The sequence below is a fragment of the Tamandua tetradactyla genome, chromosome 16 (assembly GCF_023851605.1).
Source record: "Tamandua tetradactyla isolate mTamTet1 chromosome 16, mTamTet1.pri, whole genome shotgun sequence".
NCBI classification, from domain to species: Eukaryota; Metazoa; Chordata; class Mammalia; order Pilosa; family Myrmecophagidae; genus Tamandua; species Tamandua tetradactyla.
Genome location: NC_135342.1, coordinates 81,452,765 through 81,465,396, shown reverse-complemented (window position 1 = coordinate 81,465,396; position 12,632 = coordinate 81,452,765).

Sequence of the window (12,632 nt, the reverse complement as noted above, 5' to 3'; positions counted from 1 at the left end):
CTCCACACTCTTACCAGTATTTGGAATGGTATACATTCACATCTTTTGCTTGTTTTTGTATTGGGATATTTGGCTTCTTATTATTGGGTTATAAGCATTCTTTAAATAGTCTAGTTAAAAGTCCACTGTTGGCTGCATAATTTGAAAATATTTTTTCCAGTCTTTGGGTTGACTTTTTAACAGTCTCTTCCAAAGAGTAAAATTGTTAATATTGTTGAAGTCCAGTACATTTGTCTTTACATCTATGTTGTGTTGTTTTTTTTTTGTTTGTTTGTTTTTTAACATGGGCAGGCACCAGGAATCGAACCCGGGTCCTCGGGCATGGCAGGCAAGCACTCTTACCTGCTGAGCCACCGTGGCCCGCCCTATGTTGTATTGTTTTTGACTTATTTAAAAAAAAAAATGCCAAAGATAATATTGCTGTGATTTTCCTATCTTTTCTTGAAAAAGTTTTTTATAATTAGTTGATAATGTGCAATGTTAGGTTAACATTCTGGTTCACTCTTTTGCAGATGACTATCAGAAATTTACAGGATCATCTGAAGAAACGTTCACTTTTTCCTGAATGAATTGTCCTGACACCACTGTTAAAAATCAATATATGACTTTATATCTGTTCTCTCTATTCTGTTTCATCTATTTTTACTCCATTGTTACAGTATTAAAACTAATTGAATTTTCCAAGAAGTTTTAAAATGCAATAGTACAAATCTTCAAACTTTGTTCTTTTACAATGTTGTCTTGTTCCTTTGTATTTCTACATATACTTTAACATCCGTGTATCTCATTCTGCAAAAAAAAAAAAAAGTTTCTGCTACATTTCTATAAAAATGGAGGGAATATGTACACCAATAGCAATGAGCATTTTAATCCATGAACACAGTCTCAATCATTATATAATTAATCCTTACTTTTGGATTTAATTTGCTAATATATCAAGAAATTTAACATCTATGTTCCTGAGGTGTGTGGGCTGTACTTTTCTTGTAATAGCATTGTTTAGTTTGCCATAAGTGTAATACTTTTGGCAGGTGAATGTGGGAGTATCTTATTGCTTCTTTAAATGTTTGGTAAAATTCACCTGTGAAGGCATTGGAGTATGGAATTTTCCTTGTAGGAAGGATTTAAACTACTAGATCAATTTCATTAATAGTTATAAGGCTATTCATGTTATCTATATTTTCTTGAATGAACTGGGGTTTTTTGTGACTTTTAAGAATATGGATGTTTCCTCTAATATGTAAAATTTATTTACATAAATTTGTTCATAATACCCTCTTATTATGGACTTAGTATCTGTAGGATCTATACTGTTGTCTCTTTTTCTTTTTTGTGATCAGTCTGGCTAGAGGTATCAATTAATTAATTGATCTGCTCAAAAGACTGGACTTTTGATTTTTCTCTATTTTTTGTCACTTTTCTCAGTCATAGTTTTTATTTTATTTTTATGATGTCCTTTTTTTTAACTTTTTTTCTTTATTAATTAAAAAAATTAACAAAACATTTAGAAATCATTCCATTTTACATGTACAATCAGTAATTCTTGATATCATCACATAGTTGCATATTCATCATTTCTTAGTACATTTGCATCGATTTAGAAAAAGAAATAAAAAGACAACAGAATAAGAATTAAAACGATAATAGAGAGAAAAAAAAACCTATACCTCACATGCAGCTTCATTCAATGTTTTAACATAATTGCATTACAATGAGGTAGTATTGTGCTGTCCATTTCTGAGTTTTTATATCCAGTCCTGTTGCACAGTCTGTATCCCTTCAGCTCCAATTACCCCTTCTCTTTTTTTTTTTTAATTAACGGAAAAAAAGAAATTAACCCAACATTTAGAAATCATACCATTCTACATATGCAATCAGTAATTCTTAACATCATCACATAGATGCATGATCATCGTTTCTTATTACATTTGCATCGATTTAGAAGAACTAGCAACACAACCGAAAAAGATATAGAATGTTAATATAGAGAAAAAAATAAAAGTAATAATAGTAAAAACAAAACAAAACAAAACAAAACAAAAACCTATAGCTCAGATGCAGCTTCATTCAGTGTTTTAACATGATTACTTTACAATTAGGTATTATTGTGCTGTCCATTATTGAGTTTTTGTATCTAGTCCTGTTGCACAGTCTGTATCCCTTCAGCTCCAATTGCCCATTATCTTACCCTGTTTCTACCTCCTGCTGGACTCTGTTACCAATGACATATTCCAACTTTATTCTCGAATGTCCGTTCACATCAGTGGGACCATACAGTATTTGTCCTTTAGTTTTTGGCTAGACTCACTCAGCATAATGTTCTCTAGGTCCATCCATGTTATTACATGCTTCATAAGTTTATCCTGTCTTAAAGCTGAATAATATTCCATCGTATGTATATACCACAGTTTGTTTAGCCACTCGTCTGTTGATGGACATTTTGGCTGTTTCCATCTCTTTGCAATTGTAAATAACGCTGCTATAGACATTGGTGTGCAAATGTCCGTTTGTGTCTTTGCCCTTAAGTCCTTTGAGTAGATTCCCAGCAATGGTATTGCTGGGTCGTATGGCAATTCTATATTCAGCTTTTTGAGGAACCGCCAAACTGCCTTCCACAGTGGTTGCACCATTTGACATTCCCACCAACAGTGGATAAGTGTGCCTCTTTCTCCGCATCCTCTCCAGCACTTGTCATTTTCTGTTTTGTTGATAATGGCCATTCTGGTGGGTGTGAGATGATATCTCATTGTGGTTTTGATTTGCATTTCTCTAATGGCCAGGGACATTGAGCATCTCTTCATGTGCCTTTTGGCCATTTGTATTTCCTCTTCTGAGAGGTGTCTGTTCAAGTCTTTTTCCCATTTTGTAATTGGGTTGGCTGTCTTTTTGTTGTTGAGTTGAACAATCTCTTTATAAATTCTGGATACTAGACCTTTATCTGATATGTCGTTTCCAAACATTGTCTCCCATTGTGTAGGCTGTCTTTCTACTTTCTTGATGAAGTTCTTTGATGCACAAAAGTGTTTAATTTTGAGGCGCTCCCATTTTTTTATTTCCTTCTTCAGTGCTCTTGCTTTAGGTTTAAGGTCCATAAAACTGCCTCCAGTTGTAAGATTCATAAGATATCTCCCAACATTTTCCTCTAACTGTTTTATGGTCTTAGACCTAATGTTTAGATCTTTGATCCATTTTGAGTTAACTTTTGTATAGGGCGTGAGAGATGGGTCTTCTTTCATTCTTTTGCATATGGATATCCAGTTCTCTAGGCACCATTTATTGAAGAGACTGTTCTGTCCCAGGTGAGTTGGCTTGACTGCCTTATCAAAGATCAAATGTCCATAGATGAGAGGGTCTATATCTGAGCACTCTATTCGATTCCATTGGTCGATATATCTTATCTTTATGCCAATACCATGCTGTTTTGACCACTGTGGCTTCATAATATGCCTTAAAGTCAGGCAGCACAAGACCTCCAGTTTCCTTTTTTTTCCTCAAGATGTTTTTAGGAATTCGGGGCACCCTGCCCTTCCAGATAAATTTGCTTATTGGTTTTTCTATTTCTGAAAAATAAGTTGTTGGGATTTTGATTGGTATTGCATTGAATCTGTAGATCAATTTAGGTAGGATTGACATCTTAACTATATTTAGTCTTCCAATCCATGAACATGGTATGTCCTTCCATCTATTTAGGTCTTCTGTGATTTCTTTTAGCAGTTTTTTGTAGTTTTCTTTATATAGGTTTTTTGTCTCTTTAGTTAAATTTATTCCTAGGTATTTTATTCTTTTAGTTGCAATTGTAAATGGGATTCATTTCTTGATTTCCCCCTCAGCTTGTTCATTACTAGTGTATAGAAATGCTACAGATTTTTGAATGTTGATCTTGTAACCTGCTACATTGCTGTACTCATTTATTAGCTCTAGTAGTTTTGTTGTGGATTTTTCCGGGTTTTTGATGTATAGTATCATATCGTCTGCAAACAGTGATAGTTTTACTTCTTCCTTTCCAATTTTGATGCCTTGTGTTTCTTTTTCTTGTCTAATTGCTCTGGCTAGAACCTCCAACACAATGTTGAATAATAGTGGTGATAATGGACATCCTTGTCTTGTTCCTGATCTCAGGGGGAGAGTTTTCAATTTTTCTCCATTGAGGATGATATTAGCTGTGGGTTTTTCATATATTCCCTCTATCATTTTAAGGAAGTTCCCTTGTATTCCTATCTTTTGAAGTGTTTTCAGCAGGAAAGGATGTTGAATCTTGTCAAATGCCTTCTCTGCATCAATTGAGATGATCATGTGATTTTTCTGCTTTGATTTGTTGATATGGTGTATTACATTAATTGATTTTCTTATGTTGAACCATCCTTGCATACCTGGGATGAATCCTACTTGGTCATGATGTATAATTCTTTTAATGTGTTGTTGGATATGATTTGCTAGAATTTTATTGAGGATTTTTGCATCTATGTTCATTAGAGAGATTGGTCTGTAGTTTTCTTTTTTTGTAATATCTTTGCCTGGTTTTGGTATGAGGGTGATGTTGGCTTCATAGAATGAATTAGGTAGTTTTCCCTCTACTTCGATTATTTTGAAGAGTTTGAGGAGAGTTGGTACTAATTCTTTCTGGAATGTTTGATAGAATTCACATGTGAAGCCGTCTGGTCCTGGACTTTTCTTTTTAGGAAACTTTTGAATGACTGATTCAATTTCTTTACTTGTGATTGGTTTGTGAGGTCATCTATTTCTTCTTGAGTCAAAGTTGGTTGTTCATGTCTTTCCAGGAACCCGTCCATTTCATCTAAATTGTTGTATTTATTAGCGTAAAGTTGTTCATAGTATCCTGTTATTACCTCCTTTATTTCTGTGAGGTCAGTAGTTATGTCTCCTCTTCCATTTCTGATCTTATTTATTTGCATCCTCTCTCTTCTTCTTTTTGTCAATCTTGCTAAGGGCCCATCAATCTTATTGATTTTCCCATAGAACCAAGTTCTGGTCTTATTGATTTTCTCTATTGTTTTCATGTTTTCAATTTCATTTATTTCTGCTCTAATCTTTGTTATTTCTTTCCTTTTGCTTGCTTTGGGATTAGTTTGCTGTTCTTTCTCCAGTTCTTCCAAGTGGACAGTTAATTCCTGCATTTTTGCCTTTTCTTCTTTTCTGATATAGGCATTTAGGGCAATAAATTTCCCTCTTAGCACTGCCTTTGCTGCGTCCCATAAGTTTTGATATGTTGTGTTTTCGTTTTCATTCGCCTCGAGGTATTTACTAATTTCTCTTGCAATTTCTTCTTTGACCCACTCGTTGTTTAAGAGTGTGTTGTTGAGCCTCCACGTATTTGTGAATTTTCTGGCACTCGGCCTATTATTGATTTCCAGCTTCATTCCTTTATGATCCGAGAAAGTGTTGTTTATGATTTCAATCTTTTTAAATTTGTTAAGATTTGCTTTGTGACCCAGAATATGGTCTATCTTTGAGAATGATCCATGAGCACTTGAGGAAAAGGTGTATCCTGCTGCTGTGGGATGTAATGTCCTATAAATGTCTGTTAAGTCTAGCTCATTTATAGTAATATTCAGATTCTCTATTTCTTTATTGATCCTCTGTCTAGATGTTCTGTCCATTGATGAGAGTGGTGAATTGAAATCTCCAACTATTATGGTATATGTGTCTATTTCCCTTTTCAGTGTTTGCAGTGTATTCCTCACGTATTTTGGGGCATTCTGGTTCGGTGCATAATATTTATGATTATGTTTTCTTGTTTAATTGTTCCTTTTATTAGTAGATAGTGTCCTTCTTTGTCTCTTTTAACTGTTTTACATTCGAAGTCTAATTTGTTGGATATTAGTATAGCTACTCCTGCTCTTTTCTGGTTGTTATTTGCATGAAATATCTTTTGCCAACCTTTCACTTTCAACATATGTTTGTCTTTGGGTCTAAGATGTGTTTCCTGTAGACAGCATATAGAAGAATCCTGTTTTTTTAATCCATTCTGCCAGTCTGTGTCTTTTGATTGGGGAATTCAGTCCATTAATATTTAGTGTTATTACTGTTTGGATAATATTTTCCTCTACCATTTTGCCTTTTGTATTATATATGTCATATCTGACTTTTCTTCTTTCTACACTCTTCTCCATACCTCTCTCTTCTGTCTTTTTGTATCTGATTCTAGTGCTCCCTTTAGTATTTCTTGCAGAGCTGGTCTCTTGGTCACAAATTCTCTCAGTGACTTTTTGTCTGAGAATGTTTTAATTTCTCCCTCATTTTTGAAGGACAATTTTGCTGGATATAGGAGTCTTGGTTGGCAGTTTTTCTCTTTTAGTAATTTAAATATATCATCCCACTGTCTTCTAGCTTCCATGGTTTCTGCTGAGAAATCTACACATAGTCTTATTGGGTTTCCCTTGTATGTGACAGATTGTTTTTCTCTTGCTGCTTTCAAGATCCTCTCTTTCTCTTTGACCTCTGACATTCTAACTAGTAAGTGTCTTGGAGAACGCCTATTTGGGGTCTATTCTCTTTGGGGTGCGCTGCATTTCTTGGATATGTAATTTTAGGTCTTTCATAAGAGTTGGGAAATTTTCAGTGATAATTTCTTCCATTAGTTTTTCTCCTCCTTTTCCCTTCTCTTCTCCTTCTGGGACACCCACAACACGTATATTAATGCGGTTCAAATTGTCCTTCAGTTCCCTGATCCCCTGTTCAAATTTTTCCATTCTTTTCCCTATAGTTTCTGTTTCTTTTTGGAATTCAGATGTTCCATCCTCCAAATCACTAATTCTATCCTCTGTCTCTTTAAATCTACCATTGTAGGTTTCCATTGTTTTTTCCATCTTTTCTACTTTATCCTTCACTTCCATAAGTTCTGTGATTTGTTTTTTCAGATTTTCTATTTCTTCTTTTTGTTCAGCCCATGTCTTCTTCATGTCCTCCCTCAATTTATCGATTTCGTTTTTGAAGAGGTTTTCCATTTCTGTTCGTATATTCAGCATTAGTTGTCTCAGCTCCTGTATCTCATTTGAACTATTGGTTTGTTCTTTTGACTGGGCCATATTTTCAATTTTCTGAGCGTGATCCGTTATCTTCTGCTGGCGTCTGGGTATTTAGTCAGATTTCCCCAGCTGGTTGAAAGATTTTTCTGTGAAATCTCTGGGTTCTGTTTTTCTTATCCTGCCCAGTAGGTGGCGCTCATGGCACACGTTTGTCTGCGGGTCCCACCAGTAAAAGGTGCTGTGGGTCCTTTAACTTTGGAAAACTCTTGCCCTGGGGGAGGTTCGCCAGCAGAAGCGGCTTGGAAGCATGCCAGATGGCCCAGGGATCTGAACTCGGGGAGGGTCGCCAGCCGCTGCGGCCCGGGAGAGTGCACCGTTCCCAGCCTGACGAGGATGTCACGTGTTTGGAAGGGACCCCGGTCACCATTCTCCGCGGCCTTGGGATCTCTGATCCAATTCTCCCAGTTGGTCCGGTGGGGCCACGTGTGGGGGGGGCACCAGCCGCCGCGGCTTGAGGGGACTGCCTGTCCAATTGTCCCAGCTGGCCCGGGAAGGGGGAAGGGAGTAACTCTGGCCGCTTGCCACCCCGCCCGGTGAAGCCCGCGCCCCTCGGCGATCTCACCAGAGCGGGTTCTCTCAGCCAGTCAGCCGTTCCAGGATGGGGTACGCTGTCTTTTTTTATCTCTGTTGTGGCTCCAGGAGCTGTTCTATATCGTTTCTACTCCCCTAGTAGCTGTTCTGGAGGAGGAACTAAGATCCGCGCGTCTTACTAAGCTGCCATCTTCTCCGGAAGTCCAATTTATTTTTAATTATGGTAAAATGTACATCACATGAAAATAATTTCAACCATTTTAAATGGACAATTCTTTGGCATCAAGTACATCGCAACACTCTGTAACTTTCACCACTATCATTCTCCAGACTATTTTCATCATCCCAAAGTAAAACTCATATTCTTTTAGCAGTAACTCCCCATTCTGTCCTCCCCGCCAACCGATGGGGAGCACCATTCTGCTTTCCGTCTCTCTAAGTTTGTTTGGCCTAAGCATGGGGGAAACCATACAATATTGCTCTTTTGTATCTGGCCTTATGTATCTCGGCATAAGGTCTTCAATGTCGTTTTCCGCACTGTAGCATGGTCCAGCACGCACTTCTTTTTTACGGCTGAATGAGATTTCGTCGTGTGGGTGAATCATGTCTTGTTGTTCTGTTCCTCTGCTGATGGACACACGTTGCTTCTGCCATGCAGCCACTGTGAGTAATATTGTGGGTAAATATTGTATAGAAACATCTGTCCAAGTCCCTGCTTTCAATTTTTTTTGGTATATATCTGGAGTGGAATTGCCAGACCTGATGGTAATTCTATGTTTCGCTTTCTGAGGAGCCACCAAACCGTTTTCCACAGTGGCTGCACTTTTTTTTTTTTTTTTCCCCATGGGCAGGTTCCGGGAATCGAACCCGGTCTCTGGCATGGCGGGGGAGAATTCTGCCACTGAGCCACTGCTACAGCGCCCGCAGCTGCACGTTCTAACATTCCCACAAACAATGTGTGAGCGTTCCTGTTTCTCCGTATCTTTGCCAACACTTATTATTATTACTTTTTCTTAAATAATAGCTATCCTGGTGGATGTGAAGTGGCATCTCATTGTGGTTTTAATCTGAATTTCTCTAATGGCTAAAATGTTGAGCATCTTTTCAGGTACTTATTGGCCATCTTTGGAGTCATGTCTGTTCAGATCCTTGGCCCATTGTTTTATTTTGTTTGTCATTTTGTTGTTGAGTTGTAGGGGTTCTTTGATATCTTTTTAATTTCAGGAAAATTTCATAGAGTTAATATATTTTAGTATTTGTTCTAGTCCCTCTCCTTGATTTTCTTCTTCAGAGACTTTTTATACATATGTTGGGTCTTCTTTGCCTAACTTCAATCTTTTTCTCTTTCTCTCAAATCCTTTTTATCACCATATTTCTTTCTTTTTTTTATTTAAAAATATCTTCCTTCTTTTCACCCTTTAGCTCATTTCAAAGTAGTACATTATAGATATTTGTTAAGCTTGGTTATATAGTTTTTGTATGTTTTTGTGGTCTGTAACAGAGGTTAGCCACTTTTTTTGTAAAGAGCCAGATAATGCATAGTTTAGGCTTTGTGGGCCACAGAATCTCTATCACACACTCTTCTTTTTCTTTTAAACAACTCTTTAAAAATATAAAATAATAATCTTAGTTCAAAGGCCCTACAAAGTAGGCTTTGTGCCAAATTTGGCCAGTAGGTCATGGCATACAGGGTTGTTATTCTTTTCCTTATTCCCTCTTTTTGGTAATAAATTTGTGTCATATTTGACCTTAATACTTTTTTGTTCCTCTTTTTGTGGTGAATCTATTTTCTTCAACTTTTCAAAGGAGGCTGGTTCAGACAGCTTATCTGACTTCAGAGCGCTCCTTCTTCTATTCTTTTTGCTCTCATGTAGTTTTTAAAATTTTGGTTTTAAAACTTTAAAAGAAACTTAAAAGAAAAGAAAAACAAAATGAATAAAAAATGTTGGTAGCTAGATCTCTGATATTTCCTGTTTTTCTCCTCCCTCATATTTTTCCTTTTTACTTTTTTTTCAATTAACATTTTTATTGTGAAATATAACATATATACAAAAAAACAATAAATTTTAAAGTACATTTTTAAGAAATAGTTTTAGAACAAATTTCAAAGCATGGTTTGAGTTACAGTTCCACCATTTCAGGTATTTCCTTCTAGCTAGTCTAAGACACTGGAGACTAAAAATAAATATCAGTATGATGATTCAGTAGTACATTCATTTGTTAAATCTTATCTTCTCTGATACAACTCCTCCTCATTTGATCCTTCTCCCACTCTTTAGAGATCTTTGGGCAGTGGTCATTCTAACTTCTTCATGTTGTGAAAGGGTGTTGACATTATAGGGTAGAGGGATGCAACTTTTTGATGCTCTTGGAGAGGGGTAATTCTGGGTTTCAGAACTTATCTGGGGTAGGAACCTTCTGGATGACTTAGGTTTCTGACAAGTAAACTTAGTAAGTGAAACTTTTTATAGAGTCTCAGATAGAGCCCTGGGTATTCTTTGGGGTTTACAGGAATACTGTTGGTTGGGGCTTGGCATACCAAGGCAATCAGTGACATCTAGCTGAAGCTGGCGTAAGGGTGACTGCAGAATAACCACCTGACTCTGAAATCTCTCAGCAGCTGGTACCTTATTTTGTTGCATTTCTTTTCCTCCTTTTGGTCAGGAGGGCATTGTCTCCTCCCTCACTTTTATCCGGACCTTTTCTCCCTTTGCCTCTGTCACCCCACCATGTTGGTACTGGGTCCCCTTCCTCACACAGGACCTGGCCTGGAGGGGAGCCCTGGGTGTCCAGTTTTGAGAATTCACAAGGCTAGACTGCTCCAACCCCTAGACCTTGACTGGAGGCCTTGAAAATCATCTGCTCTCAATTAGGAATTTGGTTTCTAGCCACTGCTCTCGACTTGACCCATTGTGCTTTCCTGGGGTCTGGTGACTGTGCGAGCTTTTTCCATCTCACGTCCGTCAGTCGCCCTGTTGCTTCCCCTGCCGTGCCCCACCCAGATGCCGTCAGCACACAGGTGCTTGTATTTGGGGCTCGCCACCATCCACTTATATTTGGAGTTTGTTGGGGTATCTTCTCCCCTAGATTTGTTGTGAAGTTTGTCCAAGGGCTTGGTTTCACTCTCTGCTTGTTCTGTTTTCATGTGGAGATTTGAGAAGACGCAAATCTATGCTGCCATCCCGCCCCCTGACCACTTTCCTGAAATGCAATTTGACAGATAGAATGAAACGTCTCAAGAGAGGCTAAGCTTCCCCGGGACAGAGTTTCCAGCGCTGATGGAGAGGTGGTACTGATGAGGTGGTGTTGCAAGCTGCCCTGGGTCCCACCAGAAGATCTGTTCAAGTCCTAGCACCCAGGTCCGTGATCTTTGGGCCATGGCCATGCTAACTTCTTCACGCCTTCTTCCTTCCTTAGAGACAGGGCCTTCGGAAGACAGCACCGCTGAGGGTGAGGCCAAGCCGCATGAGATGTCCTTATGAGAAGTGGGGCGTCTGGACACAGGGACAGACGGACATGGGGAGGGCGCCACGGAAGACAGAGGCCGCGGTGGGAATGGCATGTCTATGAGCCCAGGAGTGCCCAGGCTGCCCGGCGCCCCCCAGCAGCTCCCCCGGAACCCCCAGATGGAGCAGCCTTGCAGACGTGCTTATCTTCACCGTCTGTCTCCGGAAGCAGAGGCAGCACATTTCTGTTATTTTAAGCCCCCCCAGCTCGCAGCGCATTGCTTTGGTGGCCCTGGGAGACTAAGACGAGCGGCAAAACAGAAAGAAACTTGGAAAAGGAACACAGGCTTTGGTGCCAGGTGGGTCTGTCTGCAGCCCTCGCTCCTCAGTGGTGTTTCGTGGCTTTGGAGTGTCTGCTTCACTTGTCTGAATCTCAGTTTTGTCATCTCTAAAATGGGGAAACTGTTGACCGTCTGGGGTACCTGTGGGGACTGAATGTGACAATTTACAAAGGTGTCCGTCTGACTTGGTGCTTGTCACACATGGATGGGAGCCCCGGGGGAGAGGAGGGTGCAGCTGGGGACTGTTTGGAGAGAAGCTGTGAAACTGACTGGCCGTCTAGGTATCCTGGACAAGGGGGCCGCATGCCCTCCTACTGATGGGGCCCCTCACTTCTTGCTTTCCCTCACTGGGAAAGTCAACTTTGCTGAGATGGTTTCTGCCTTGGACTTGAGATAAGAGAAATGAAAATGAATGATTGTTACCAGCACATCCATTACACACGAAGCCACAGGACCGCCGGCGGCAGGAGAGAGAACCCTTCTCCCCCAGTTAAATGTTGCCAGACCAATATACTTATTTCTAAGTTTTTGTCCTGCTGCCTTTATTGTTGGGTTATCTGAGGCCACTAATGTCATCAGTGTCTCTATAGTACTGGCTGCCCTTTGCTCTTTTCCCTTCCAATCTGGTCATTCTAATCTGCTCATGGATGAGATAACTGAGTTTCTTAGATCTGTGTCTAAATGATAAATAAATTAACATAGACCCGGTATCAGAGGAGCATAAATAAAGCACATGAGTATTAGTATATAGAATTTGTTTATGAGGCTTTGGTATGAAAAGACTTTCTATGTTTCTTTCCTTATTCTTAAATGAGCTTGGAAAATTTAAATTCTGGATAACTGAAACCCCTGCTAAGTGGACAATGAATACATTGGATGTTACAAAAGCACACATGGATGATAAACCATTCCTTAGTGGAGATAGGAGCTACGTCTCAGGATCCCAGTCAAGACAGTTAGCTTTCAGCCAAAACAACATTCGTAAAACGGAGGCTGCCACTTGGGTGCAGCGTGCCCCTGCCAGTTCCATCGGTTGAAGCTTTGCTGTCCCTGCTGGAGTGATCCAGGTGGATGAGTTTGGCTGGTGCATGGGCCAGTTTCCCTCTTCCCTCCCCCGTCGTGGCGGGGCGTGAGGAGGTTAGCTGCCCCGAAGGTGTGGGGGACGAAGCTGGAGAAGCCCACACACATCTGTCCGTCAGCCCTGAGTGGCCGGGCCATTGAGTGTCTCTCCTGGTAGCATGACTGATGGGAAGCAGGGCCAGGGCTGG